Here is a 26,817-nt window from a genome sequence, read left to right as displayed (position 1 = left end):
CGCCATTTTCCAAAATGGCGCCGAAAAATGGCAGCGGCCATAGACGAAAAAGATTGGACGGCAGGAGGTCCTTCCGGACCCCCGCTGGACGTTTGGCAAGTCTCATGGGGGTCAGGAGGCCCCCCACAAGCTGGCCAAAAGTTCCTGGAGGTCCAGCGGGGGTCAGGGAGCGATTTCCCGCCGCGAATCGTTTTCGTACGGAAAATGGCGCCGGCAGGAGATCGACTGCAGGAGGTCATTCAGCGAGGCGCCGGAACCCTCGCTGAACGACCTCCTGCAGTCGATCTCCTGCCGGCGCCATTTTCCGTACGAAAACGATTCGCGGCGGGAAATCGCTCCCTGACCCCCGCTGGACCTCCAGGAACTTTTGGCCAGCTTGTGGGGGGCCTCCTGACCCCCACGAGACTTGCCAAAAGTCCAGCGGGGGTCCGGAAGGACCTCCTGCCGTCCAATCTTTTTCGTCTATGGCCGCCGCCATTTTTCGGCGCCATTTTGGAAAATGGCGCCGGCTGAAGACGACAAGATTCAGGAGCAGGAGCCCGTTCCGGACCGCTGCCGTTCCGGACCGCCGCTGGACCCGCAGGTTATTTAAGTTATTGGGGGGGGGGGTTCGGGAGGGTGGGGGATTTAATTTAAAGGGTCGGGGGTGGGTTTTAGGGGGTTTTAGTGTGCCGGCTCACGATTCTAACGATTTATAACGATAAATCGTTAGAATCTGTATTGTATTGTGTTCCATAACGGTTTAAGACGATATTAAAATTATCGGACGATAATTTTAATCATCCTAAAACGATTCACATCCCTAATATACATAAATAAAATGTTTCACGACACAACCTATCTCATGAAAACCTTAAATTTATATTAAAAATATATATTCCAAGATTCATGTTATTGTTATAATTTATGAGAAACAATAATAAAACAAATTGTCTGTACCCCACACACTCATCTCTCTCCTCCCCCCAGCACATGTCTGGCCCCCACACACTCATATCTCTCCTCCTCAAGCACATGTCTGTCCCCCCAGCACGTTTGCCCCCCACTCACTCATCTCTCTCCCCCCAGCACAAGTCTGGCCCCCACACTCATGTACCTCGTCTTTTTGATTGTTGCCAGTTAAGTGCTTCACTCCCTTCCATGATCACCAGACACTGCTGCTTGCAGTCAGCACTCCTCATGGCCAGGCCTCATCGGCAGCAGCAGCCAATGCAAGGATGGCTGGGCTCGTTCCACCCACCAAGCCCCCCAAAAAAACGCGATTGACAGCAAAAATCACCCAATAATAAGCAACCCATAAACTGAAAAAAAAAAGTGAATCTCTAGAAAAAAAAAAAGCCCAAACTCGCATCAGAGTTGACCGGGCTTGCGCGACACACCTGCACACTGCAGGCGACACACTAACGTGTCCCGACACACAGTTTGGAAAGCTCTGATGTAGAGACATGCCAAGGGAGTAACATGCACTGTTGATGCCTTAACATCCTGCTGACTCACTTGAATCCTCTCCACTGCAGATATGAATGTGATAGCCATCTACTGTAGGAGGAAGGCTCTTGTCTGAACTGTATCTAGCAGTGAACTTTAAACTCCAGACTGGGTCAAGTGGAATTTTGGGTAGTAGTAGATGAATCACAGGAATTTCAGCACCCAGAGGGTTCTGCACACTGATTATGTGGAACCTACCTGAGATGTGCTCTTTACTGGCCAATTGTCCAAGTAGCAGAAAAAGCGCATCCATAATTTGCATAGATGCGCTGCCATTGTTGAGAAATTTTGTAAAGACACACAGGGCTGACATTAGGCGAAAAGGCAATGCACAATAATGCAGATGACTGTCAAACTAGAAATCTGAGATATTTTCTGTCACCTAGAAATATCTCTATGTGTACATAAGCATCATCGAGATTGAGAGAGCATATCCAATCACCTTTTTGCAAAAAGGGAATTAGGGTGCCCAAGGACACCATGTTAAACTTTTCTCTTTTCAGAAACTTGTTCGTCTAGGTCTAGGATGGGATGGAGTTCTTCTGTTTTCTTTGAAATCAAAGTATTTGGCATAGAATACCTGTCCTTTGTCCTCCTTGTGGAATGGGTTTGACTGCATCCGTCTATGAGGAAGGAGAGTTCTTTCTGCAGCAATTCAATGTTGAGACTTTCCCTAAGCAGAGTCAGGAGGTTTATCTGGAGGGATAGCCAACAGATGTAACCTGTACCCTTTTCTTATTAAGCTGAGGACCCACGAGTCTGAAGTTACAGTAAGCCAATGGTTTATGAAAAACCTCAGCCTACCTCCAATAGGAAGGAATCCTGGTATGGGTACCAGGATCCAGGTTATGTTCTCTGTGATCCAATCAAAACTCCATCCCAGGTTTTGACTGGGGTGCTGGAAGTAGCCTTTAGGGGCCTTCTGCTGCCTCAAAAGAGCACAAGGGGCCTGTTTTACATGGAACTGAGGTGGTGGAAGAAATCACCTCTTCAGCTGGAAAAAAAGTGTTGTCTTGACCCTATGCTGGGGTACCGTCTGACAAAGCAGGGTGGGTCTGGAGAACTAATGAAGCATCACACAGTGTTCTCTGATCTGTGCATCACTACTTTTACTATCTCTAAAGAGATGCTCTCCATGAGATAGTTTTTCCTGGATCTCAGGTTGGAAGTCTGAAGCCAGTAGCCAATAAATCTGCAGGCACCAATCCCCATAGCAGAGAATTCTCAATACTATTTCAAAAAATACTGAAGGTTGACCTGAGCAGGACATCATTGTGCCTCTTCTAAAGAAGCTGCTCTGCCACCATCCGCATCTGCTTCAGCAAGTCCCGCAAATATTGGCCCATAAAAAGCTGGCAAGAAGCTATGTGGGCTATGCAAAGCTCCCTAAAAACCTCCAGGTTCTAGAATCCTTCCCAGAGGGCACCAAGGAATGGGTCCTAGTCCTCTTGGATCTCTTAGTTGCAGATTAGTCAACCATAGATTGGGTCAGTAGCTGCCATTTTTTTAATCTGGGCACTTTTAAATGAGATATATTGCGTCTGCCTTCTTATTGATGGGAGATGCGGAAAAGGGAATCTCCCACTTCATCTCTGTCTCCTGAAGGATCTCATGTACTGGGATTGCTATGATCACCTTTGGAGGGCTCCACATCCAGCATTTTATTTCTGGTCTCATCCTCTTTTAGTAGAAGAAATGGAATGGTCTCACCCTTCTCTGTACAATACTGGTGGAGAGGTCCTCCAGTGGGGACATCTTCCTTTCTATCTGAGGAGAGTGCTCAGATGGGAGAACTGATTCTCTTCTTCAGATCTATAGCCATACCCAAGAGTATTCAGTCTGAACCCATTTGGTATGCTGGGGGTGAAGACCCAGATACTGTCCATCCCACAGTCAAGCCTTCAAGAAAGGGGAGCACTTGTCTGTTGGGGCCTGAAGTCAAAGGAACTCCTATGCCTTGAGGAAGCTCCCCCCCTCCCCCCACCGGATGAACTGGAGATCAGAATTGGAGTCAACATTGATGTTGATTTCTCTCTGGAAGCCAACATCTGTATGGATACCATGCTGCTGAGCAGCTGTAGGGGCTTCAGCAGTATCTAAACATCGGTTTGCATAGACACAGATGATCTTGATGCTGGGGACAGAAGCTCTGCATTGTGCCCAAGGCCTGCTGAATCTTCCTTCCAGCTCCTCATTAGAAACTGCTGATGCCTATACCAACAGGTGAAGCCAGATAATGTAACGATGGCAGACACCTAACCCCCTGGAGACTTGTCGTGAATACCAGAACTGCATTGAGGATGAGGTTTCCTCTCCACAGGAACACTCATAACATCATGCACAGACTGAAATCAATGCTTCTTGGCCTTTACCCAATGCTTGGCATCAGAACTCCTCGATATTGGAACCAAAGAGGCAGTATCCTTTGTCTTCTTCGGGTGGGAGGCAGATGACTGTCTCCACGGTCCTTCTCGATGCTCAATGTCAAAGGGGTTTGATGCCCTCCTGAAATCAATGCAATATCAGCATCTAGTGAAGCTCCTGGGATCATCTATGTTTATACCTCTGATATCAATTCTGAAGGGCCAAACTTATGATGCCCAAAGTGCTTTTCCATGAGCTCCAACTGGGACAACTATGATATCCAGGGACATCATGTGATGCCCCTAAGCACAGGACACATCTGTCATCATCTGTCATGGGGATCCATGATAGACTTGACCCTATCATACTGGGGACATCATTTGAAGTCACTGGTATGCTTATCCAAGTCCAGTCAAAAAAAATAAAAAATAAAAATCAAAGTAGTGAAATTGATGGACTTATTGACTGCAATGCCTCTCAGTGCGAAGGAATCAGTGAAGCACCCAGGTACAACCACAAAAGAAAATTTACAAAAAATGCCCAAAAACAAAGACACTAGAAGGGGAGAAAAAGGACTGCAGGGCCTCATGACGAACGATTCCTGCTGGTTCTGGACTAAAAAAATCCCAACAAAAGCAGGAGAGTGCAGATCCACAGAAAACAGGAAACAGCAGGGGCCACTGCATGGATGCCTATAGTAGGGCACCATCAAAAGTTCTAGAAACTCTGACACAAAACTTACAGGCTGGAAGGCTATTTCCAATCTGAGGCTGGCAAGAGGTCACGGGGAATTGGCCTCAAACAACAACCAATAAGGGTCCTGATTTTGAGTCTGGGAAACTGATAATTATAAAGGTGGCTTGTATGGCCAGTAGTTACTACAATAAGCTTGCTGCGCAGACTGGATGGACCGTTTGGTCCTTTTCGACCGTCATTTCTATGTTTCTATCTGGTCAGATCTCCCAGCTAGCAAGTCAGCTACATGCTACAAAGGTTACGAGGGGAAGGTTTGGAGAAACACACGGAAGACTAAGATTCAAACTGACACTGTTGAACAAATTTGCAGGAAGATGGAAAATTGTAGGAATGCTATTATGAAAGACAGCTCTATTTTTCATAGGAAATTGGAGGATTTGGAAAATTTGGTTCAGAAGCAGACTATGGTTTATTAATTTTCCAGAAGTTTTCAATTTTGATCTTCTGTCATTATATGAATTAGTTTTAATTATTCTAGAATCCCTTTCACCTATATATAGGATATATTATCTTCCTTCATTCCATAAGGCTGACATACTTGTGGAAGAATCTGGTGAGTCTAGATTCTCGTCTGATAGTTTAGACATCTCTGCCTTAAACAAGACAGACAATCAAGTAATATCTCATTCCACTCTGCGGGGTAGGTATTTATACTTTCTTTAGATAAAACAGTTTGTTCTATAATTCTAAGATAAGGATGTTTCCTGAGATGTCCAAAGAAACTCAGAAAAGAAGACAGGCCTTTCTACTATACAAGTCTTAAAGTACTGCAGATTGCTGCTTTTATTTGAGGTAACCCTGCAAATGTTTAATCAGTTATCAAGGTGTGAGAATTTTTTTTTTTTTTTACCTTCACAGCTTTATTTCAGTGTGTTAACATACCAGCTGTTAGCCCTAATGATATTGGATAATGTGATGCTTTATGATATAGCCTGCATTTTGTACTGCCTTTGCTTTGCTTTTTCCTTCGTTTAGTTTTTTGCCTCTCTTCCTTGATTGGGGGTACAGTGTATTGAATTCTCTCTTTTTTAGCTGACTGAATTCAGTACTTAATGATGTTTGTTAAGTGACTTTTTTTCTACTTTATTTGAATGGAACTACTGTTTTTCCTTATTTAAGATTTCTTGTAACTGTATCTAAATTCAATAAATATAAAGTTAACAAAAAAGTTATAGGCTGGGCTCTGTCGGATGATATCAACCACTTGTGAAGACTGCCATCTTGCTTGTCCTCGAGAAACTATTTTTTCAAAAACAAATATGAGAGTGATGCCTTCCTTTTCCACACTTACTTTAAACCAGTTTAACCACTAGTGATGAATATTTTCAGAATTCTGTTCCTCTTGTTCATGGAACATGTAAAGAATAAATGAAGCAACTTTTTATTAGCTACTCCATAGTGTCAGTCACCATCATTAAGGGTTTTTCCCCTGATTCTCCACTCATTGCAAACTTTGGTAGATTCCTCAGCTAACAGTGTGTTGTACAAATACCACAAGTTTTATGAATCTTCAATTGATTTATAAAATATACTAAGTGATGCATCTGTTCTATGCCTTTAGTGTACAATCTTTTTTCTCCCAGATATAACAGATTTACACACACACACACACACACACATATATATGGATATATATATATATATATATATATATATATATATAATATATATATATATATATATATATATATATATATATATATATATATATATATCCCTAGCTAGGGAAGAGGAAGAAAAGTTGAAAACTTGGGCATCCTTAAGTTGTATGAAACAAAATTCACAAATTTGACCTCTTACTGGGGCCTACCCATTTCATATGTAGAACAAAGGAATAGCACAATGAAAAAATGAATTCAAACTTCTTTAAAAAAAAAAAAAAAATCTATTACATCAATTTTCCATTTGTGAAATAGCAAAGCTGCTTACCTGTAATGGGTGTTCTCCTAGGACAGCAGGAGGTTAGTCCTCACATGTGGGTGACATCATCGGATGGAGCCCAGCATGGAACTTCGAACTCAAACAATCTAGAGCTTTCAGCATGCCCTACTGAGCATGTGTAGCTGTAGTCATCACCTTGCCCCCTAGGCAGAGTCCCTCAGTCCATGATATAGCTAATACATGGAGAAACCAACTCCCAGGGGAGGCGGGAGGGTTTAATAAGGACTAACATTCTGCTGTCCTAGGAGAACACTTGTTACAGGTAAGCAACTCTTTCTCCTAGGAAAGGCAGGATGTTAGTCCTCACATATGTGTGAATCCCTAGCTCTAGGCTGTCTGAACAGGACAAAGCGGGAAACCGCACAGTGCTGGAGCACTACCTCCCTCCTTAGACTGAGAGGCAGCTGACCCACCAGGGGTGCAGGCTGGAGAAGAGTTGGATTCTACAAAGAAAGCCAAGAAAAGACTGCAACACAAACCCTCATGCGTAGCAGGGATACCTGAGGCAGAAGAGTGATGCGAGTGCAAGTAGAAGCAAACTCCGCATCACGGAAAATAGTACAAGCAGGGCTCCTGATAAGTAAACCCCAACAAAAATAGTGGATAAATCCTACTGGATACAGGAAGGACCCAGAGATGTAAACAAGAGAGACTCTTAGATGAAAACCGCACAGTTTCTTTCCATGTAAAAAAAAAAAACAAACAACTGAAAAACAAACTGAGGCCCGAGAGCCCTCCAGAAATAAACTGTCATCCACTGACATCCAAAGGATTGAATGGATCTGGAGAAGAATGCCCAGGTAGGCCGAATGGGCAGAAGAAACCCAAGCAATGCTTGGAAGAACAAGCAGCAAACCACGACAGAGCCTGGGACAGACACTGCGTGCCAAACCATCAGACCTAGCTAACCATGCAGGACAGCCTCAAAGGTTTCAGGGGATGAGAAACAATCCTTGAAACAGATCTGTTGCCCAAAACTCCTGAGCAGGGAGCTGAGATAGGCCTGAAGCTCACTCAAGAGCACCTGTTAGAATAGGTTCATCTATCCTGTCAGGATAGCAAGAGGAGCAGGAAGGCCCTTTTGGCAACCTAGAGAATGAAAGAAACTAAGGCAGTATTGGCCAATGAAAGGCGAAAATAAGTGGAAAAACATGGTGTACCCTTCTCTGCAGGTATACAGAGATATACCACGGGCGCCTCAGCTTACCTCCCCTCTCCCGACAATCCAATCGAAGTTGGAAGAAGCGAATAACACAAGGAGGCAGACCAGTGGACTGCCGGGGCGAGCACAAGTCACCCGGTTGTCTATCAACCCCAACGGGTAGATTTTAAAAAATTGCTCGTTCGCGTACTTTTGTTTGTGCACCAGGCGCAAACAAAAGTACGCTGGATTTTATAAGATACGCCGAAGGCTTACGCGAGTCCCGGGGCTCTGCGCGCGCCGGCGGCCTATGCAAAATAGGCGCGCCGGCGCGGGAGGGCCCTGCTCACGTAAATCCAGCCGGATTTACGCGAGCAGGGGGTTTAAAATCCGCCCCCAAGTGAACAACTAACTGCTGAAACCAGCAGGGAGTAACACACTGAGATAGAGCCCTTAGTCTTCTTGAAACAGAGCGATTGCCCCATGGGAGAAATCCTGAAGGCTCCACTAGGAGACAGGAAGCCGGGCTCCATTTGATGTCATCCATGTGTGAGGACTACCATCCTACTTGTCTTAGGAGAAATTCATAATCTCTGTATGTTTGTAGGAAAAGGTGATCTAGTTACTCTATTCATGTGTTAGTTAAAATGTAACTGGATTACTGTAATGCACTATATATAAGTCTGCCCCAGAAACAGCTAGCAGACTTCAGATAGAATAAAATACCACAGCATGTTTATTGCTGGGTTTAAAAGGATATGGCTATAATACCCCAGCAGTAAGATCACTGCACTGGTTTCCAGTCCCTCTTAAGGCACAATTTAAAATCCTTGTTTTGTTCTACAAGGATTTAAATAATCTCATGCCCAAGTATCTAGAAACTTGCTTGATCCAGTATTAACCTACAAAGGTCAATGAGTGCCTCAGAACAGTTACTGCTAGAGATACTGGTTATACTTTAATGGATATGAATTCAAAATCATTCTTGTGCCTCAATCTTTATTCTCTCCCTTTGGACCTCAAGGTGTTGAAAAATCTAGCACAGCTCAGGAAGCTCTCCAAAGCTTATTTTTTGTACCGAAGGTAGCAAGCACAGCAACTGCCCAAGCCCCCTCACTTATTAACATTAAAATCATCTTCTGGATTTTAGGGTGCGTACTGTTTTGATAAATGCATGTCAATTGACTTCTTGATATCTTGTGCTTATTTTGAAATGCTTACTTCATTTTTGCACTGGACAGTCTAGCAGATTTTGGGGTGCCAGAATGTAGTACACTGCTTGTATGATTTTTGCTTATTGGGAACAACAGATCAAAATGAGTTTTCTAGGACATGGTTGCTCAAGTTGGCATTCTTCTCGCTCAAAGCAAGACAGAAATTTCCACTTCAGCCATAGTTTTTCTGGGTATTGACAAGCAAGGGTGTCTAGGCTGCCATCCATTAAGATAGCTAATCTGAAAGAAGCTTTCACTCTAGTAGGACGGATGAATAAGCTGACCCCAAAGCAATTCCAGGCACTCATGTTTCACTTGTTCTGTCATTCCAGCGAGCAAAGTCTTCATTAGAAGAATTGTTACGGCCACAGCTGGTGTTCAACAGAGTAACAGCACCCATCAAGCATGACAACAAAGTGTAGGAGCAATTCCTGTAATCTTTCAATGGACTTGCAATATGACAGGATCTCCCTAGTGTCAATAGCGAGCTGGAACATTTTACTGATTCTTTGGGTGGGCAAGGTTTTAGCATTGGTGTACAGAATCTTGGCAGGCATCATGGTACGAATTTGGGACAAGAAGAGAGATAACCTTCCTGGAGTTGCTCACTATTATGGTAGCTATGCATTTTTGGGGTCTAACCCTTAGCAATAGGTACTTCTTCCTCACTGTGGAGGACAGTGACTTATATTGGCCAGTCGCAACTCCATCTCTGGTTAGATATATTTTGCAATGCAAACACAAAGGCTTTGCCAAGTCTACAATAGCAAAATGCCTGGCAGGTATAGGCTTCTTTGTGAAGGCACTAGGGTTCCAGAACCCCGCAGCCAGCTTTATGGTAAAAAGAATAATGGAAGGTTGGGCAACATCCACAGGAAACATTCAAGGTTCATTATCACTCACAATTGCCTAAAAAAAGATATTTCTAGCCCTCCTGGGAGTCTGCATGTGAGATTGAGAGCCTATGTGTTTGTACGATTGGGAGCCTGTGTGTAAGATAGACAGATTGTGGGAGTTGGAGCTTGTGTGTGTGTGTGGGAGTAAACAGCCTGTGTGAGAGCATGTGAGAGAAAGAACCTGTGAGTGTGCATATGAGGGAGGAAGGTAAGAAGACAGGAGAAAGAACAGAAAAAAAAGACCCTGAAAAAAAGAATCAGGAAAAGATTCACAAGGGAAAGATGGGGAAGAAAAAGAGACCAGGCCAAACCAACAAGAAAAATAAGATCAGTCAACAAAAGTAAAAAAAATTGAGTTTTTAGCACTTGGAATATGCCATCTTTGGGAATGTACATTTCTTATATACTTGTATTTTTTTTTCTTCATTATTCCACTGTTCACAGAGTCTGGTTTATTGGGCTTTCAATTTCAATTTTGTCTGTATGTTTCTGTTTCTAATTTATAGTCCCTTATTCTGGATTAGGTAAGGGTCTTTTGTGTTCTACATTCATGACTGAGGTGCAGTATTTCTGCTATTGTGTAGTTTGCAGGAATTTGTAGCAGTCTGGCTTGTTCTGTTTGCTGAGTAGGTGGTGTATTAGTGTTCTAGGACCTGGTGTAATATTTCATTGCTGACTTTCAAAGATAAGGATGCTACTGTTTGAGTCCTGAGTGTTAGTGCTATTAGGGTGTGGTATGGCAATGTTTTAGCTGTCTTTTTATTTCAGGGGTTTGTGTTACTTCAAGTGTTTGTTTTTCTGCTTCTGAAGTGTCACCAGAATTTCAATATTTTTTTTTGCATGTTGGATTGTAATATGGTGGCACTGCTTCAGGGTTTCCTCTTCTCAGGGCTCATTCACCAGTCTGTGCACTAAGGGGAAAAGTTGTTTATGCATGAAGCATGGAGGGCACACTGCTCAAAGGGTAATGCAACCAAACATTTTTGCTCACAGCAGCCTAATCCTCAGAGGGAACATTAGTTGCGAGTACAATATAAGGTAATATCCCAGATTTAAAGCCTTTTACAATGAAGTCCCCTATTATTTAACTAACGAGTTCAAAATACATTCCATTATGCTCTTTTGAGATTGCAGGGGAAATGTTCTGATCCTGCCCAACAGTAAAGGCAATTTATCTCCAACTACGGAGGTGGAGGATGTCTGTAGTTGGCCCAGATCTGTGGAACCAGCTTTCAGATAATATGAAAGGGATTACTGATTACAAACTGCTTAGGATGAATATACCATGATCTATGATGGTACATTGCTTCACTTTAACATATTAGTCTTACAGACTTTATTGGCTTATTTTTTATGTTTTTTTTGTAAATATCTTTATTGGGTTTCATAAAAAATAAACAAATAACCTTCTACTCAGTCATTAAGACTGAATGGAGTGTATCATTCTACAACCAGGCAAAAGCTGTTAGATGAAAAACGAATTATTTTATCATTTCATTGTTTTATCGATGCATTCTGCACAACAGAAAGCATCTCCACCATAGCTTATTTCTATGGACTAAAAACAGTTTTTCATCTAACAGCTTTTGAACGGCAGAGTTGAAAAAAGTACAATATTTGGAGTTGAATCTTGCCGGAAACCTATCTAGTGATAAAAAAAAGATCAGAAATTGCATCTATCAAAATTGATTCTTACCGATTTTTTTTTTTAAAACAGGTACATTTTCTAAAAAAAAACAGCCCCTGACGCAGCCGCTGTGCAAAACCCGGCCAGAGCTGGGCTCTGTTTAAATACATGTGCCAATAAATATCTTCAAGCTAAGGCAACTGGTCTGTCTTGCTTCTGTTTGCCTTCTGGTTTTGACAGACCGTCTTCCAGTCTGCTTTGTGGGATCATTCTATAGCCAAACATTTTACATCATTTCCCAGAACCTCCCAACCCCTCCCCCCCCCCAAAACAACAAACAAATACCATTGAATCCAGTTTCTATAGAACGTTGAAGGCACTGACAGGAAAACCCTCCAAACATTTAGCCATCTTATGCAACATCTAAAGTTGCCTGTACTAGATATATATATCTGACATTTAACGGATACAAAATTCAATATGTTCATTACAACATATTGTTAGCTTCTAATGCTATACTGCACAATACCTAGAATACAGACATACATCTAATACCACTATCTTTTTAAGTCTTCAGGTAATGCTAGAATACATTTATTACAGATATGATACATTTGTTTACATTTAACCAAAGTTACTTCTCAACAGGAATAAATCCAACATCGCCGCTCTCCATGTTGGAACATCTGGACTTTCTGGTGTCAGCCATTTAGCCAAAATACCTTTGCTAGCAACAGCTGATAATTCTGTTTAAGTCTCGTCTCTCACCCATATGACCTATTATGCAAAATTCTGCTGTCCAGGGGATTTAATTAGTATCAAAGATGTAAAAAAATAAGTTCTGCCAAAAAGACTGAACCCTATCACATTCCCAGAGGCAGTGTATTAAAGTTGCCGCCTCCCTGGCACATTTCAAGCAAGTGTTTGTAGGAGCTATATATGCTTTAAAAGTTTTACTAGGCCAAAAACTTACTCTATGTAATATTTTGAAATATTTTTCCTTTATTTCCACGCTGATTACTGTGTTCTGCATATGGAACAAGCAAGCATACATATCATCTTCCTCCAAGTTGGTTTTTAAAGCTAGTGACCATACCTCGATAGGATCTGGAAGACTTGATAACTGGTATTATCATGTAGGTATTTATATATTGTGGAAATAGAAATACGCTCTTTGCACATAGACGTAACAAACATTGAAAATTCCCATTAGCAAGTCTCTCCTCTTTTGATGTATTTATGGCTAAAATGCAACTTTTCATTTGCAAAAACATAAATATAGAGATTACTTACCTGATAATCTCGTTTTCCTTAGTGTATGCAGATGGACTCAAAACAAGTGGGTATAGTGTGCTCGTGCTAGCAGTTGGAGACGGATCTGACATTAGCACGGGTACATATACCCCCGCAGGAAGTGCAGCAATTCAGTAATCTTCCTTGCAAAAGCTGTAGCTGACCGATCGATTAAATGAACAGGATTACCCTGACCGACTGATAGTAGCTGGAGACCGCCAGTGTTCTCAACCGGAAGGCGTCGACACCCGACAGGGTGGATGGCCTATTATAAGAAAAAACATGGCTTACCGTGAGTCGGTGAATCCCCATGTATGCCGGCAGCCAGGCGGGATGCTGAGTCCATCTGCATACACTAAGGAAAACGAGATTATCAGGTAAGTAATCTACATTTCCTAGCGTGTAGCAGATGGACTCAAAACAAGTGGGATGTACAAAAGCTACTCCCGGACTGGGCGGGAGGCTGCCCGAGGTCCGTTCAGGATTGCCCTCGCAAATGCTGTGTCCTCCCTGGCCTAGACGTCCAGACGATAGAATCTGGTGAAGGTATGGAGGGAGGACCACGTCGCCGCTCTACATATTTCTGCAGGCGACAGCATCCTAGTTTCTGCCCAAGAGGCCGCTTGCGCTCTGGTAGAGTGAGCCTTGACCCGTAGAGGCGGTGGTTTTCCCACTTCTACGTAGGCTGCCTTGATAACTTCTTTGATCCAGCGGGCGATGGTTGCCCGTGAGGCCGCTTCCCCTTGCTTCTTCCCGCTGTGAAGGACGAACAGGTGGTCAGTCTTTTCGTACTGCTTCTGACGTTTCCAGGTATCTGGACAGCAGCCTGCCGATGTCGAGATGGCGTAGTATTTGACCTTCTTTCGACTTCTCCAAACCTTCCGTGGTAGGCAAGGATATGGTTTGGTTGAGGTGGAAGTGTAAGACTACTTTGGGTAAGAAGGAAGGAACCGTGCGAAGATGGATGGCCTCTGGAGTAATTCTGAGAAACGGATCACGGCAGGACAGTGCTTGTAGCTCTGAGATGCGGCGTGCTGAGCATACGGCCAGCAGGAACACCATCTTCAAGGTTAACAAACGGAGGGACAGGCCTCGAAGTGGTCTGAAGGCTGATCCCGCCAAAAATTCCAAAACTAGGCTGAGGTTCCACAGGGGTACTGGCCACTTCAGTGGCGGGTGAATGTGTTTGACTCCTTTCAGGAAATGTGAAACGTCTGGGTGTGTGGCGATGCTGTTGCCGTCACTCCGGGGGCCGTAGCAGGATAGCGCTGCCACTTGAACCTTGATGGAATTGAGGGACAGACCCTTCTGAAGGCCATCTTGCAGGAAATCCAAAATGATAGGGATCTTAGCGGCATGCGGATTAGTGCTGTGAGTTTCGCACCAGGCTTCAAATACTCTCCAGATCCTGATATATGTTAGTGATGTGGAGAACTTGCGTGCTCGGAGGAGGGTATCTATTACCGGCCCCGAGTATCCTCTTTTCTTCAATCTAGCCCTATCAATGGCCAGACCGTAAGAGAGAATTGAGCTGGATCCTCGTGGAGGATGGGACCATGCCGCAGGAGGGCCCTGTGTGGAGGCAGGGGAAATGGAGTCCCTGCCAATAGTCTTCTCATGTCTGCGTACCAGGGTCTTCTTGGCCAGTCCGGGGCCACTAGAAGAACTAGGCCTCTGTGCCGCTGAATCTTGTGCATAATGGCGCCCAGCAGGGGCCATGGAGGAAAGGCATATAGCAGGATCCCCTGAGGCCATGGCTGTACCAGGGCATCGATCCCCTGGGATAGCGGATCCCGCCTGCGGCTGAAATATCTGGGTACTTGAGCATTGGATCTGTCCGCTAGGAGGTCCATGCCCGGCGTCCCCCACTGATCCACAATCATCTGGAAAGCTGTGGGTGACAGCTGCCATTCCCCTGGATTTAGGCTTTCTCTGCTGAGGAAGTCTGCCGTGGTGTTGTCCTTCCCGGCGATGTGGACGGCGGAGATGTCCTGTAGATTTGCTTCCGCCCAAGACATCAGGGGGGCTATTTCTAGGGATACCTGTTGGCTTCTGGTTCCGCCCTGTCGGTTGATGTATGCCACCGTGGTGGCGTTGTCCGACATCACTCTGACCGCTCTGTTTCGGAGTCTGTGGGCAAATCGCAGGCTTGCTATCCTGACTGCCCGTGCCTCTAGTCGGTTGATGTTCCACCCCGACTCTTCTCTGTTCCACCGCCCTTGGGCGGTGAGTTCTTCGCAGTGTGTTCCCCATCCGTTCAGGCTGGCATCTGTAGTGAGCAGGGTCCAGATTGGGGAGGACATTCTTGACCCCCGGCTCATGTGGCCGGGCTGCAACCACCACCGTATCTGATTCCGCACTCTGGCTGGTAGAGGTAGGTGTACGGTGTAGTTCTGTGATCGTGGGCTCCACCGAGATAGGAGGGCGCGTTGAAATGGTCTCATATGAGCCCGCGCCCATGGTATCACCTCCAGCGTGGATGCCATAAGGCCGAGGACCTGTAGGTAATCCCAAGCTGTGGGCTGGGTGGCGCTCAGCAGGGCCTGCAGACGATTCTGGAGCTTTGCTCTCCTCTTGGCGGTCAGGCTGACCTTGTCTTCCTGGGTGTCGAATCGGACTCCTAGGTATTCCAGCGACTGAGAAGGTTGTAGGGAACTCTTGTTCAAGTTTACTACCCATCCTAGGCTTTCCAGAAGAGATATAACTCTGTTGGTTGCCTGGTGGCTCTCCTCTGGGGACTTTGCCCTGATCAGCCAATCGTCCAGGTAGGGATGGACGAGGATTCCTTCCTTCCTGAGTGACGCCGCCACTACTACTATGACCTTGGTAAAGGTTCGCGGCGCGGTGGCTAACCCGAAGGGTAAAGCTCGGAACTGGAAGTGTTGATTCAGGACTTTGAAGCGTAAATAGCGCTGGTGATCCCGATGGATTGGGATATGCAAGTAGGCTTCCGACAGATCTAGGGATGTGAGAAACTCCCCTGGCTGTACTGCATTCTTGACAGACCGCAGGGTTTCCATGCGAAAACTGGGGACCCATAGGTGTCGGTTGACTGACTTGAGGTCCAGGACGGGCCTGAAAGTGCCCTCCTTCTTGGGTACTATGAAATAAATGGAATAATGCCCAGAATTTTCCTCCCATGCAGGTACTGGGATTATGGCTTTTAGGGATAGGAGCCTCTGCAAGGTAACTTCTAGTGCCGCCCTCTTGAGGGGTGAACACGGAGATTCCACAAACTTGTCCGGCGGGAGCCGAAGAAAGTCCAGGTAATACCCTTCTCAGATGATGGCGAGGACCCACTGGTCCGAGGTAATCTCGACCCACCTGCGGTAGAAGAGGGTTAGCCTGCCCCCTATGGCTGCTACCCCCGGATGGGTCGGCTGATTGTCATTGTGGGGTGCGGCCGGGACCAGAGCCCGAGCCGGTTCTCCTCTTGTTGTGCTTAGTCCGAAAGGACTGGTTCCTGGCCTGAGAACGAGGTGCTTGGTAGCGAGCCCTGTAAGGGTTGAAGCGCTGAGAGTTTCTACCTCTGGATGGTCTAGGAAAAGGGCGCTGGCTAATCCTTGGCCTGTCTTCCGGTAGACGGGGTAATGGAGAGGCGCCCCATTTATTGGCCAGTTTCTCGAGGTCGCTGCCGAACAGGAGGGATCCCTTAAAGGGCATTCTCGTGAGATGTGTCTTGGAGGAGTCGGCCGGCCAATTACGTAGCCAGAGCTGTCTCCTGGCTGCCACTGAGGATGACACTCCCTTGGCTGCCGTACGGACTAGGTCGGAGGCAGCGTCAGTGAGGAACGAGAGAGCCGATTCCATCTCTTCTCCCGGGGTGTTGTTCCTAGCCTGTGATAAACAGGAACGCGTCACCACGGTGCAGCAGGTCGCAATTTGTAGGGACATGGCTGCCACCTCAAAGGCTTGCTTCAGCATAGCGTCCATGCGTCGGTCGTGTGTATCCTTGAGGGCGGTCCCCCCTTCCAACGGAATGGTGGTGCGCTTCACAATTGCGCTAACTATGGCGTCTACCTGAGGGCACGCCAGCATCTCCTTAGTTGCCGGGTCTAAGGGGTACGTGCCAGACAAGGCCCGACCCCCTTTGAATGAGACCTCCGCCGCATTCCATTCCAGATCGATTAGCTGCTGTGCTGCTTGTAGGAGGGGAAAATGGTGAGCCATTTGGCGCAGGCCCTCTAACAGGGGGTTCCATTCTAGGTTCCCCTGGGGTGTCATGGCCCGGGAGAGCCAGTTCCGACAGGCATTGAGAGATCAGGCCTGGGAGATCCTCTTTCAGAAAGAAGCGCCTCATGGTCCGATATGGTTCAATCCCCGAGGGAAGTTCTCCCTCCTCCGGGGGCTCGTCGTCTTCCTCAGGGCAATCTAAATCCCCATAAGTGGGGATTCCGGGTGGCGAGTGGCCGTGCCTAGGCCTTGAGGGTCCAGGGGCCGGGTCATCCGGTACGTATGGACCCGTTCGGGGAGCGAACTGCATTGTGACAAAGGCATGAATCCCTTTGAATAATTCCACCCAGGAGAGCAAAGCAGGATCGGGTCGTAGGGGTACCAGGTCTCTCGGGTTCCCTGGCAGCTCACCGCTGCCCGCTAGGTCCGGGGTGTTCCCTGAGGAACTGGCAAGTACGCTGGGCTGCGACCGGTCCTGGCCTGGAACTCCCAAGGCCTCTTCACATTGGGCACATAGGGAGTCTGCTTCCTCGCTCTGTGTGGCTCTGAGGTTGCATGCAGAGCAGAGGCTTATGCCTGATACTGGAGGTGCCGGCTCCGCTGATGCATGGGCTCTCTTACGCTCCATCTCGTCTGTTAACTCAGCTAGAGTCTGCGCTTTGTAATGTGCGCGAAAGATGTGCGCCTACCAATATGCGCTTATCCACGTGCGCCTGTCCACATGCGCTTATCAACGTGCGCCTAGGAACGAGCGCTCATCAACGTGCGCCTATCAGCGAGCGCCTATCAGCAGGTGGCTATCAGCGGGCGCCTAACAACGGGCGCTTAGCAACGGGCGCCTAGCAACGTGCGCTCAGCACCGAGCGCCTAGCAGCGTGCGCTTAGCAACAGGCGCCTATCAATGTGCGCTTAGCAACATGCGCCTATGGCACGGTGACGAACCAGGGCAGAAGGCGACGGCGAGCAGGCAGGCAAAATGGCGACCCCCTTGGCAGGTTGCCACGTAGGCAGACTCTGCTACTCCTCGTTTCCTCGGAGACCAACGAGTAAAGATGTACGCCTTACCTTGTCTTCGGCGCTTCCAGGCTGTGACCCGGGCGGTCTTCCAGCTGCGGGGGGAGAGGGTAAGTACCGTCACCGCCGCGCTTTGAGGAGGTGCACCCGCTGCCTCTAGGCCGCGCCCGAACTCGTCTCGCTCGGGGGCCAAGTCCACGCCGGGACCGAGGCTGCCTCTATGCCACGCCCGAGCCCTTCTCACTCGGGGGCTAGGTCCCTACCGCGAACCGGCCACCGGACCGAGGCTCTTACCTCCGAGGGACCACGGAAATCACCTCGGGAAACTCAACTGGGGGAGGGACCAAATGGCATCACCGCAGGAGTGCGGGGCTCGTCTTCAAGTAGGTTTCTTCTAAGAATTTAGTAGTTAGAATTTGGAAAAACGCTCAGCGAGCATAAGGTAGCTCCAAACTGCTTTGGAGACGGAAATTACTGAATTGCTGCACTTCCTGTGGGGGTATATGTACCCGGGCTGATGTCAGATCTGTCTCCAACTGCTAGCACGAGCACACTATACCCACTTGTTTTGAGTCCATCTGCTACACGCTAGGAAAGCGATCTTTTTCATTAAAAAATAAATACGTTTTACGATACACAAATGTGCGTATTTCTCCCTTAGTTAAATTAACAAAAATTTGAATATAACCCTTCCCTTGTTTTGTTAGTGTGTCATAAATATTATACATACTTCCTGGTTTAAAATCAGGGTTCCCTAGCAAGGGTAAACAATAGGATCTGCACCATGGTAAACCTAGAAACCCTCTAATATATTTCAACCTTTCATTGCTGTCTGGAATATAATAGACTCCAAAAAACGTCAGGAGTTCCTCTTTTCTTGCATGCAAGATATACAATAAACTTAACGAGGTAGCGATCTGTTCCTCCATTTTGAACAAAATTTTCAGATCTTCCAATTATCCAATCCCTTAGCAATCTAGTTACACAAGCAATATTATAATAATGAATATTTGCAAATCCCATTACTCCCTCTGGTTTACAGACTGTTAATCTAACCAGTCAATACAGCTTTTTGTGATCTCCAAAAAAATCTGGAGCATATTGAAATTATAAGTTTAATATCCTTCTTCCAAAGAATTATTGGAAGCATTTGTATTACATATAATAATTTTGGAATTAACACCATCTTTAGCAAAGCCAATCTTCCTGATAAAGACAATGGTAACTTCTCCCAACTAGCAAGTTTACTCCAAAAATCTTGAATTACAGGAGGAATACTATAACAATAATCAATTTTTGACAATACCATGAATCCTTATTCCTAAATATTTAATAGTTGAATCTGTCCACTGCAAAGAAAAGAGACTCCATTGTGACTTTAAGAGACCCCCAATATCTAATGCTTCTGATTTAGTAAAATTTAATTTTAAACCAGAAAAACTGCCAAATTCTTCTGTAGCCACCAAGACCTTTGGCAGAGTTGCGCGAGCCTGTATCAGTGTCATCAGTATTTGTCATCGGCAAATATCATTATTTTCTGCTCAGCATATCCAATCGTTTCCCCTTTAATAGTCTCGTCTTGTTGAAGTCTGATTATTTATTTATTTATTTTCCACTTTTCGCAGCGTTTCAAAGTGGATTACATTCAGGTACTGTAGGTATTTCCCTATCCCCAGAGGGCTTACAATCTAAGGGCCCCAATTTTCTAAAGTCTCGCAGGCCTGCGATACTTTAGAAAAATAGTAAGAAGGGGGAGGGGGCGGTCCTGCGCTAGCCGGCAGCGATCGCACCTCCGCAGTGCGATCGCTGCCGGCATCGCGCCCAATAACTCCACCATAGAAGGTGTAGTTATTGGGCACGAAATAGGCAGCGAGAAGGACCTTACCTTTTCGCTGTCCGCACCGTCGTTGCAGAGTCGGCCCCGGTGACGCCCCGACGACTCCTCTTCCGGGGCCGACTCCGCCCCGATGTAGGTAGTGCAATGGAGGGTAAAGTGACTTGCCCAAGGTCACAAAGATCGACAGCAGGACTCGAACCCTGGTCTCCTGGTTTGTAGCCCACTGCTCTTACCACTAGGCTGCTACTCCTCCACTCAATTATCAGACTTATATTCTAGAGTCAGTATAAGTAACAGTGGGGATAGTGGGCAAAAGTGTGTAAGGAGGACTACGTCGCAGCTCGGCAGATATCAACGGGAGATAAAGGACTAACCTCCACCCATGACACTGCCTGAGCCCTAGCGGAATGAGCCCTAACCTGAGTAGGCAACCGCTTTCCAGTATCCACATACGCGGCCATGACCACCTCCTTAATCCAATGAGCTATGGTAGCCCGCGAAGCCGGAGCGCCCTGCTTACTTCCGCCATGGAGGACAAACAGAGATGAAGAATCAGAGACCTCCAAATATTGCATAACAAGACGCTTAACATCCAAGGAGCGCAAAAAGCAACTTTTGGCAAGAAGGATGGAACAGTACACAGCTGTAACACTCCCAGAGTCACCCGAAGGAATGGCTCCCAGTAAGACAAGGCCTGCAGCTCAAAAATCTGATGGGCAGAACCTATTGCCACCAGGAACAGTCTTCAAGGTCAACAACCATAAAGAAAGGCTATGCAATGGCTGGAACATAGGGCCCATCAAAAAGTCCAGCACCAAATGAAAACTCCACAATGGAACTGGCAATCTCAAGGGAGATCTAAGGCGCTTCATTCCCTTCAAAAAGCAGGCCACATCAGGATGAGAAGACAAGGAAACACCACTCACTAGGCCTCTGAAATTGGCAAGAGCTGCAACCTGTATCTTCAAGGAATTAAGGGCCAATCCTTTATTCAATCCATCCTAAAAAAAATCCAGATTGAGAGGGATTGTATCTGAATGAGAAAAAACACCCCGCTCCTCACACCAGGCCTCAAAAACTCTCAAAAACTGCACATAAGCCAAGGAAGTGGAGAACTTGCGAGGGCAGAGTAAAGTGGTAATCATCACAGAGGAATAACCATGCTTTAACAGTCTAGCTCTCTCAAGGGCCAAACCATAAAAAAGAACAGAGTTTGATCCTTGTGAAGAACTGGCCCCTTCTGAAGCAGATCCATGTGCAGCGGAAGATAAAGTGGGGCCTCCACCAGGAGACAACTCAAATCCGCATACCATGGGACCCTGGGCCAGTCCAGCGCCACCATGAGTACTAGCGCTCTGTGGCCTTCAATCTTGTAAATTATCCTGCCCAGCAAGGGCCACGGAGGAAAAGCATAAAGCAATCTGTCTTCCGGTCAGACCTGTATGAGAGCATCTATTCCCAGGGACCATTTTGAGAAGTCGCTAGCAGATCTAGGAATGGAAGGCCCCAACAATCCACAATCAGCTGAAATGCCTCGACTGACAACATCCATTCTCTTGGGTCCAGACTCTTCCTGCTGAGAAAGTCCGCTCTTACGTTGTCTTTTCCTGCAATGTGAGAGGCCGAAATCATCTGCAGATGACCTTCTGCCCATTCCAGCACTTGGTCTATTTCCTATAACACTTGCTGGAACTTGGTTCCTTCCTGGCGATTGATATAGGCCACCGTCATCGCGTTGTCTGACATCATGCAAACTGCTTGATTCCACAGCCTGTGGCTGAAGTACAAGCATGACAGCTGTACCACCCGGGCCTCCAGGCGACTGATATTCCAGTGGGACTCTTCAGCAGTCCAGTGCCCCATGACCGTTAACTCCTGACAGTAAGCCCGCCAACCATGGAGACTTACATCAGTCTTGAATACTAACCAGGCTGGAGAGGACAAAGGAACTCCCTTTCTCAGACGATTCTCCTGCAACCACCACTATAGGCTGGAGCAGATTTCCATCGGCAAGTGGAGCCAAACTCCACCCGCAGTTGTCTGAGACTGCGGGTTCCAACAAGATAGTAGAGAGCGCTGAAGAGGACACATATGCGCCCTTGCCCATGGCCCCACTTCCAGGGTAGGACCACACCGTCGGGCGAATGGTGTTCATCAACTGATGCACTTAAGACATCAATCTTTGGATCCAAACTTCCAGTGATAAAACTCTGTCCTGTCCCGTGTTGAACCGGACCCTCAGATATTCCAACGACTGTGATGGTTGAAGGCTGCTCTTGGTCAGGTTTACAACCCAACCAAGCCTCTGCAATAAGATCACCTTTGTGTCACCAGGCAGCTCTCTTCCTGAGACGTGGCTTGAATCAGCCAGTCATCCAAATACAGGTGCACCAGGATTCCTTCTTTTCACAAGGCCGCTAATACCACTACCATAATCTTGGAAAATGTTCTGAGAGCATTGGCTAAACCAAAAGGCAGCACCCGAAACTGAAAATGGCACCCCAACACAGCAAAGCATAGAAAGTGTTCCAATTGGATGGGAATTTGAAAGTAAGCCTCTGACAGATCCAAGGAAGTCAGAAATTCCCCCGTCTGCACTGCCATTATTACAGTGTAAGGTTTCCATTCAAAAATGAGTCACCTTCAAGTGACGGTTGACCCTTTTGAGATCAAGATGGGATGAAAGGAGCCCTCCTTCTTGGGATCAACAAAATAAATATAATATTGCCTCATACTTTCTTGAGTCATGGTCACCGGAACCACAGTCCTCAGTCTGAGGAGCCTTTGAAGTGTGAATTCCACTGCCTGCTTCTTCTGTGATGTGTGGCAACGGGACACCATGAACACATCCCAAGGAATACTGCGAAATTCCAGTGCATTCCCTTTGCAAATCACTTCCAGGACACTTGGCTGCTATCACAAAAGCCACTCCTCTGGCCAAGGTCCAGACCAAATCACAGCCTGAGTCTGCTAAAAAGGTGGCAGCAGGCTCCATATCTGCTCTGGAATTCCCTCCAGACTCATCAGCCTCCTGAGAGAGAATCAGACAAGATCTCACCACTAGGGTGCAACAGGAGGCAATCTGTAAATTCATCACCACTGCCTCAAAGGCTTAAGAATAGCCTCAATTCTTCTATCATCTACATCCTTCAAGGCCGCTCCTCCCTCTACGAGGATAGTCGTCTGCTTAGACATGGCACATACCAGATAATCCACTTTGGGAAAACGCAAACACTCTCTCACAGGCGGATCCAGGGGGTACAGGCTTTCCAATGTCTGACCCCCTTTAAAATTTGCCTCTGGGGCATCCCATTCCAGATCAATCAGTTCCTGGATGGCATCCATCACCGGGTAACCAAAGTGGGATTCTTCCTTGGCTCTGACATAGCCTCTGAACCAGGAACGCCCAAGGATTGGGAAATCAGGGCCAGCAGTTCATCTCTATGAAAGAACTGCAACATGGTTCGATACGGTTCCAGCCCTGGAAGAATTTCCCCATCTTCCAGGGAATCAGGATCAACCTCATCATCAGTGTCATCTGGATTCCTGTCGGGGACATCCGCAGGGAGCCTACACGAGCCCCGGCTCAAGCATAGGAGTGGAAAAGGGATGAACCACTGGCTGAGGGTCCGACTGGACAGAAATGGGGGAAGCGGAGGACTGCACCTGAAGAAAGGCTTGTAAACCTTGAAAAAATTCCACCCAATAAAAGCAGCCGGGTCCAGACCAAGTCCAGAGGGACCCGGAGCCGGTCCCACAGAATTGCCCTCTCAAGCAGAGAAGCCAGTCAAGGGAAAACCAAGATCTGGCATTCCCTCAGTCAAGGCCATGACCAATCCATCACCAGAATGGGAAGAGCCAGGCTTAGCAAAATCAGAGGAAGACAACTCTCCCTGAACATCTGAGCAGCGATGACACAGGTTATAAGCCAGGTCAGGCTGAGCAAATAGGAAGACGCTTAGGTTTCTTGTTCACTGGCGCAACTGAGGCAGTAAAAGTGTGAACGGCTCGCGGTCAAAGTGGAATGTGCACAAAAAATAAGCGCCCAGAAGGCGGCGCAAGGCGCAAGCACAACTTGTGCGCTAAGTTAGGTGCAGAATCAGTGAAAAATCTGTGTGCATAAAAAGCACACACCAACAGACATGCACAAGAGTGCACGAAAAACAGCTGCTGCGGCCTACCACGTAGCGTGAAAGAAAAAAGCCTAAGTGCAGGGCCTAGCCCACCGGGGGCCGCTCAACCTGTTAGGCTGCCCAGTTCCCCAACCCCTATGGCTTTGCTGTGGAATTTGCTTAGGTATTATATTACCTTTGTTTTTATGATGACTGTTCATGAATTGTTTTATGTTGCTAGATTATGAATGTAATGTTGTAAACCACCTTGATCAAGACTCCTTGTACAGTGCGACCTATAAACATTTTTTAAAATAAATAAATTGCAACTGATAAGAATACACACTTTATAGGAGTAATAATACAAGTTGGATAGGTTTTAGGGATTCAACTGCATTTCCACTGCGCACACAGACCCCCAAGCCTCAGGACTCAGGGAGAGGTTAAATGCGATCTTGAAGACCTTTTAGGATTCTGCCAGGTACTTGTGGCCTGGAATGGCCACTGTTGGAAACAGGATATTGGGCTTGATGGATCCTTGGTCTGACCCAGTATGACAAATCTTATTAGATTAAACTTCTCCCCCAGCTCACCCCGACTAATGAGGTAATTTTCAAAGGAGTTGTGTGTGTAAATGTAATCTACTATCAAAGCAATTTTCAAAAGCCATTTATGCGCTTAAAGTGCACTTACGATGAATAACCTATGGACAATTCAATGCCATATACTGTAGCAATTTTCAAAAACCTACTTACACAGGTAAAGTGTATTTACAGGAGCTCACATACACGCAAATAGGCATATTTTATATAATGTATGCACATGATATTAAAATTCATGTGCATTATGGGTGCATATGTGCTCATTTTAAAGTTACCATCATATGCTTAAAACACACAGTATTAGCGAATGATGAAGCACATACTAAATAATGAATTGCTGTTTACTAATGTATGACTGAAGTAATATATTGCCTTGCACTTCTGGCTTTATTCAGAACTGCTAAGCATCTCTTGCTTGTGCCCTCAGTGCCAACCTTGTCTTTCAGACACATGACACTGCATGCTGCTCCAGAGTCCAGCTGACAGGATTGTAGTATATTATTTAATCTGAGATTCAATAACTTTTTTGTCCTGTTAGCAGAGTGCCTGAGCATTCCTTTGAAAAGATCACATCAATACTGAGCAAGTCTGCATTATCTATTAAGTATTCTCAAATAAATAAAATAAATAAATATCCTCTCAACTTATGCAGCTTACTCATGTGTTGCATCTTTTACTTGATAGTACTCTCTTGCAAAATGATTTGCGCTACTACATGATCTACATGTTTTTGAATATACTGAACATTTTCTCTCTCTCATTTATGTACATTGTCACAATACCTACATGCTGCAGATGGGTTACCCTGCTGTTGCTTATTGTAGTAGCCATCTATGCTTCGCTATCTGTTATATTAACAGTCAGTCTACCATTCCTGTTCTATAGTTCCCATTAGCAAGTCAGCAAGCTCCACAATATTACATATTTCCATAGCTATATTCAAATTTAAGTCTCACCCTCTCAGAGGATGGCAACGGGTGACTTGGTAATGCCAAGGTCTAGTTTATCCCGAATCAGTTCATCATTCAGTAGGCAAGACTCACATGTCACTGCTTCCTCAGATGTGAGCTAAATGGATTCACCCTCCCCTTGTCTGCAGAAGCCAAATATGTATCCTTCATATATTACTTTTTTTACAGGCCTGAAATAGGCTTCCAGCACATCAAGGATGGCTTTTGTATCCTTTCTCGGATCCTCTGGAAGGCTCAAATTGTGCTGATAAACACGGTGGCATTTAGTAACCATCACCCTGCTCAATGTAGCTGCCTGTACATCATCTGACTTCTTATTTAAAACCATAGCTATAGTTTTAAAATTCTGCTCTGATTCTTTGCCACTTGCTACTTAAGTCACCACTAGCCTTCATGCTTTTGGGGAGTGGAATTCTGTTAGCGGTTACCATGATGCAGAAATGATCATGTGTCTGTGTCCATTGGAGGGCACATGCAATCCTAAGTCAAGTAGTATCACCGCGAACCCACTATATTCTGAAACACTCTGATGTGGGGAAGCAATGCAGAATCAAATACTTCTGACACCATATTTCATATGTAGAAATAAAGGCAAATGAAAACTACTAGTGAACAGGTGCCATGTTACGGTATAATGTATTATCCAACAAGCAACACACAAGGTTAAAACAACAGACACAAAGTAGAAAACAGTGAAATAGATGACACTTCTGGTTGATTTATATATATAAGTTAGCTTATGTAACATATGATGCACCTGATTTTTGTATTTTTGTTTGTGGTAAGCTACTCTGGGTCACAATTTTGTCTGAGGAATGCAATATGTAAGTACAATATAATGTGCATTGCCTTTTAGATTGATTTATACATTTAAGCAATAAATAAAAAATAAGTAACTCTTCTGTCCACATACTGCTTTGTGAAAAAGAAAAAAAAATATGTCGGGCTTGCAATTTTATACAGACCTCTTCCTCTACACTGGCATCATCTTCCTCCCCTTCCCCTACTTCTTCATCATCCTCATCTTCTTCATCAAAATCCTCTTCTTCACACTCATCCTCTTCTTCCTCTTCATCCTCCCCTTCTGCAAAGATATATTTATTTATTTATTTAGTATTTTTATATATTGATAATCATTTGGAACATCTAATCGGTTTACAGAGAACAGCAATTCAGCAACAGGCTTTACACATTACTCAAATAATGATTTTATTTATGAAATTGTAACCGAACTTTATTGGCACCTGTTAGAATGTAAGATATCCTACATTTACTTACCTTAGTCTATGTGCCTATTTGTAAACCGTTGCGATGGTATATAACTTAGCGACGGTATAGAAAAATTTTTAAATAAATAAATAAACAAACATATAACTTAGCGAACAGCA

At 45.6% G+C, this 26,817-nt stretch overlaps 1 long non-coding RNA gene across 1 annotated transcript in view; it reads right to left on the bottom strand.

Annotated features, from left to right (window-relative positions):
- The window catches only part of LOC115092669, a 39,098-nt gene extending 12,580 nt beyond the window's left edge, over window positions 1–26,518 (bottom strand). Inside the window, exon 1 of the long non-coding RNA XR_003857047.1 lies at window positions 26,395–26,518. This is a non-coding gene — a long non-coding RNA (uncharacterized LOC115092669). The remainder of the gene's footprint in view (window positions 1–26,394) is intronic.
- Between the last annotated feature and the right edge of the window lie 299 nt (window positions 26,519–26,817).

This window comes from Rhinatrema bivittatum, chromosome 1, assembly GCF_901001135.1.
Source record: "Rhinatrema bivittatum chromosome 1, aRhiBiv1.1, whole genome shotgun sequence".
NCBI classification, from domain to species: Eukaryota; Metazoa; Chordata; class Amphibia; order Gymnophiona; family Rhinatrematidae; genus Rhinatrema; species Rhinatrema bivittatum.
Note: the sequence above shows the minus strand (reverse complement) of the source record. Positions and strands in the feature narration are given on the sequence as shown.